The sequence below is a fragment of the Caretta caretta genome, chromosome 1, assembly GCF_965140235.1.
Source record: "Caretta caretta isolate rCarCar2 chromosome 1, rCarCar1.hap1, whole genome shotgun sequence".
In the NCBI taxonomy this organism is placed as follows: Eukaryota; Metazoa; Chordata; order Testudines; family Cheloniidae; genus Caretta; species Caretta caretta.
In genome coordinates this window covers 344,736,722-344,741,898 of record NC_134206.1, presented here as the reverse complement: position 1 = coordinate 344,741,898, position 5,177 = coordinate 344,736,722, and positions in this window count along the sequence as shown.

Sequence of the window (5,177 nt, the reverse complement as noted above, 5' to 3'; positions counted from 1 at the left end):
TTTTGTATTATTTGTTCATCACATAATAAAACAATTTTATTTATTTGGCGTCTTGTTGGTGTGAATGTGTGAGTCGACTGAAAATACTTATCACAGTCTGTACAATAAAGTTCATGATATTAGAGTCTTCATGGTTTGGGGAAAAGGGGTTTTACTCTCCATACTTCCTGACCCCGAAAGCAAAAGGGGGTCTCAGGCCTATTTTAGATCCAAGAGAGTTAAACAAGTTCCTGAAGAAATCAGAATTCCAGATGGTCACTGTAGCTTCCATCATTCCTACCCTGGAGCCAGGGTATGCTGCTCTCGACTTAAAGGATGCTTCCTTTCATGTGGTAATTCATCGGAGCCACAGAAAATTTCTCAGATTCCCTAACAGCAGTTTCCATTATCAGTTCACAGTCCCTTTTGATCTCTCGGCTGCCCCTATGTATTTACAAATTGTCTGGCAGTGGTAGGTGTGCTCCTTTGGAGGTCAACAGTCCACATCTTCCCTTACCTGGATGACTGGCAGATAAGAGGCCAATCCAGGTTGCTGGTATTGTCCCGCATAGACATAATCAGATCCATGTTCAATGCGCTCAGCCTGCCGATCAACACAGAGAAGTCAGTCCTGTCTCCAGTACAGAAAATGGAATTTATTGGGGCAGCCTTGGAGTCTATAATGACCTGGGGGTTGGGGGGCAGCTCCATCATTTTGTCTGCATGAGGGAGCAGAGAGTGTTCATGCTGCCCTTACAGGTATTGTTAAAGGAAAACTCTCAAACAACTGTGCACTGGAGCACACAAATACCTACCGTGGAATGCACATCTCGAACAACAACAGTTATGGAAAGGCTAGCAACCATTTCTTAGCTGTTTTGCTTAACATTTTCAAAGAGTCTTAAGTGATTTAGGCTCCTCGGGTCACTTTCGAAAATGGGGCATAGTCATGTAGATGCTTTGGAAAACATTACACCTTGTCTTGTGATGTTTCAGGAAACAGCTTTGTTTTCCAAAAAATTCTCCCATTTCTTGACTTGTTTCTATTTCAGTATTGCCACCCTAAAACGGTCAAAAATCATGAGTCAAACCACCCACCAAATCAGGAGATTGGCCCCCCAAATCTTCCGTGTGTGTGTGTGTATATATATATATATGGTGGGTTTTAGTCTGTCTTATGACTTTTGAACTCCCTTGCCTATCCCCAGTGTGTGTGCTTGTGAGAGAGAGTCTTTTCCCTCTCCCAAATTTATCGAGCAAGGTGATTTTGGCCCCCAGTGCAGGGGCTCTTGCTGCTGCCTCATAGTGAAGAACTTTCAATGTCTCTCCAATATTCTAATGAATTCTGTGCCCCCCCGAACCAACCTCTGCTCCAGGGGTTCTTCACCCCACTGCCCCTCACTTAGGCCTATGGAGCAGCTGCACAGGAGTCCCCTTCTCCTTTCTAAGGACTGAGTGGAGGCAACTTCAGGGGTTCTTCACTCTCTTCCAGACCTGGCGTTGCCAGGAGTCAGAGGGACGAAGCCGAATGACCCATTTTTTCAGAGGGTATGGGGGGGGAATAGGGCCTCTATAAGCTGTTGGGCTCTTTCTGCTCCCCTCTTGTGAGAATGGTGTTGGCTGCTCCCCCTCCTCTACCCAAAATGCCTCTAGGTCTGGCTGGGGAAGGATCATGCTGACCCCTACATCAGCTCTGAGGGGGAGCAACTGGGGAAGAGGGGGAAAGTGGGAGAAAGAGGGGAAGTGGGGGAAAGCAGCCAATCAGTGGAGGTTTTCCCCCTGACCAGGCTACACTTTGTATCGGGGCTAGAGTTTCTTGCATCATTGCCAGACAGGCTCCCCCACACACATCCAAAAAACACTCACCATGAAATTATCAAGGTTGGCAGTACTGCTTGCTCATCACTTCTGTGGCAGCCAGGGAATACCCTGACATCCTGCTTCGGCAGCACTTTTCCAATAGCAAAATGCCATTCTCTGTAAAGTGTGGGCTCCGGGTTACAAGGCAAACTCTCTGTGACACTGTAACCCCCATATTCCTCATTTCCATACAATCGTGATCTTACATATAAAGCAGGCCTTGTAAGGTATCCGGGGAAAGGTTATGATCTGCTGAAAGTCATTTCTCTATCCATATATGTGTATCATTAATGCATATGAAGTTATGAGAATTGTGTTGTATGGTGGTCACTAAAACATGCTGTAAGTTGCGGAATCGGCCAGATATTAGGGTATAAAACAGAGAGAGTTGACACATACTAGGCCCCTCTCCTGCCCACGCCTTCACTGCAAACAACTAAGACGCTGAGAAGAAGACAAGACTCCAACAGAGGAGATTGGCCCAGGTTTAAGGAACAAACCTATATATTAAGGACTGTGATATCCAGTGGGGTGAGAAAAACTGCTTTAATCTAGGTGTTGCCCAGTCTCATAGGGTTGAGTTTAGACTGCGTGCTTAGATTTTCTTTTCTTTTGGTAACACTTTGACTTTTTGCCTATCACTTAAAATCTATCTTTGTCGTTAATAAATCTGTTTGTTTATTCTACCTGAAGCAGTGGTTTGGTTTGAAAGCATGTCAGAGACTCCCCTTGGGATAACAAGCCTGGTACATATCAATTTCTTTGTTAAATTGACGAACTCAGATAAGCTTGCAGTGTCCAGCGGGCATAACTGGACACTGCAAGACGGAGGTTCCTAGGGTTGTGTCAGAGACTGGAAATATTGGGTAGTGTCATTAGGTTGCACAATCCAAGGAGCAGTTTGCATGCCAGAGGCTGTGTGTAAACAGCCCAGGAGTGGGGGTTCTCACAGCAGAGCAGGGTAAGGCTGGCTCCCAGACTTGAGGATTGGAGTGACCTAGCAGATCACCGGTCCGGATAACACGAGGGGAACGTCACTCTGTGCCACAAACTGTGCTTGCAGTTTCCAGCCACCTGAGGTCTCTGTTATTTCCACTCTAGCAGTTAGCTAGGTAGAAGTGTACATTTTTATATTGGGTTATAGAATATGCTGGGGACTCTCGTGAATTTGCATGGAGACTTCCTGGGAGGGCTTAAAAGCAGATGGCTTCCAGAAAAGGGGAGCTCCCTGCCCACCTCCCAGAATTCACCTCTATCCATATTAAAGGTAAAGAGAGTTTTTCAAAAGCAATAAGAAAGCTGCATACATGGCTTCTGCACACAGGGCCAGACAAAGCAAGGATTTAGACAAAATAAAAGAGAAATTGACAGCTAAGATCAAAGTCTGGCTATGCATTTAAAAAGAAGATGGTACCTGTTCAGCGCTCCCCTGAGGGAGCTGATGGGCAAAGAGGAGCAGAATCTGCAGCGCTGCTAGCAATTAGGGAATTCAGAATGAGATGCAGGACGTCAGAAGAGACTCATCTCCTCCCTTCATGACGTACATAAGTCAATAACTGGAATTAAAGAGAGTTTGGCCAGATAAGAAATTGGAGTAGAAGATCTGCAGCAAAGGTCTGATTTAATGGAGGAAGAAACCTCTGAGAGGCACAAAGCTCTGATTTTTCTCAATACAATCAAGTAAAATAAATTCTGGCATCAGCACCAAATACTGGCATCAGCACACTTATGTGTGTAGGCTTTTGATCAGAATAACTGAAAAGATTATTGACAGCAAATAAACTTTGCCAACCACAAGACAACAGGAACATGTTTAAGGGGTAATATTAGGGGATGGACGAGTGACGGCTAACCGCCCATTCTGTGTTTAAAAACAAAAACCAGAGTCCCAACATGAGAAGGTTCTATTTAAAATTCAGTGTCACAATAGTCTGATTGCACTTTCACACACCAGCTAAACTAACATAAAATTCTTGTTCTTCTCCAGGGAAATTTTGTTTTATGGTGCAGAGAGCTAAAGATAACTACCTAGATTTTTCTCTTTAAACCTTGAAAGCTTTTCATATGTTTCCTCCCCTCTTCCCAAGATTGTGTCTGTAGAGACAGTTAGCAGAGAAGTGCCGGAGATCATGAGGGATGGTGCTGTAAAATTGTGGCAGTGATGGAATGTGTTCTTCACAACGTTTTAGAAAATGTTGGTCAGTAATAAGTCTGAAGGCAGGTGGAGAGCACTTCACATATTCAGAGCACAGTTCCAGTAATAACTGATCATCAGAAGACCTGTAAACCAAGCTTCAGTCTTATAATTTTGCAGATGGGAAAACTGAGTCACAGAGCGGTTAAGTGATTGTTGTAGGTCCTACAGCAAGTCAACAGCAAACTTCAGGTTCAAACTCAGGGATCTCCAGATCACAGGGACAAGTGTGTAGCAGATAGAGGCAATTGCAGATATGAGCTTCAATATAGTTCAAAGATGGTATATATTTGAAATGTAATCATTTTATTATTAACAAAACTATAACACCTGCAGTAATGGACTAAACAGAGGCCACGCTTAACCGAAAACAGTGAGTTTGTCCCTCTTTGTGCTATCAGGTACAACTATGTTCAAGATTTTAAAGCCACAACCTCACAGTTCACGATGGTTTTTTTATGTGAACCCAGATAGACAATGGGAAAAATAGACAAACACCTTTCTTTTTTTAAAAAAAAAAATCCATTTAACATTAAAGCACTGCAGTGATGTAACTTAGCATTTATCTTACACTTTGCACATTCAATTGTTTTTAGGGTGGTAATAATAATATACTGATAGGGAAACGGAGGCAGAAAGATTAAGTGATTTGCAAGTAGTCTTGTAATGCTGACAGACCCTGGTTGTCAGTGGGCGGACTTAAACTGGGGATCTCTAGAGCTTAGTGCATGAGCCTCTACAGCATGAGCTAAAAGCCAACTGCCTGTTAGCAAAGGCTGTAGAGCAAACTCATTTTATCTCTCTCTTTAAGTGGTCTCGGTGCCACTAGATGGGACAGAACAGCACACCCAGAAGGTGTGTGGGTTACAGTTGCACAGCAGGTAATTGTCAAAACTGAGATTAGCACTCAGATGATCTTAGCTCCTATTACTGTTTAACAAAGGTGTTATTCTTATCAGTAGAAAGCCCCCCACAAAAATAGCCAGATTTGATATTTCTTGGAGAAATTTTCTTCTTATAATTGGAACTGTTATATGAATTCCATCATCATACATCAGAAAACCAGGTACCATTCAGCTCCTGACCTATTGAACAGAGTTTCCTTCTCTATAGCTAAATGCAGACTTTTTCTATTTTTAGGTTA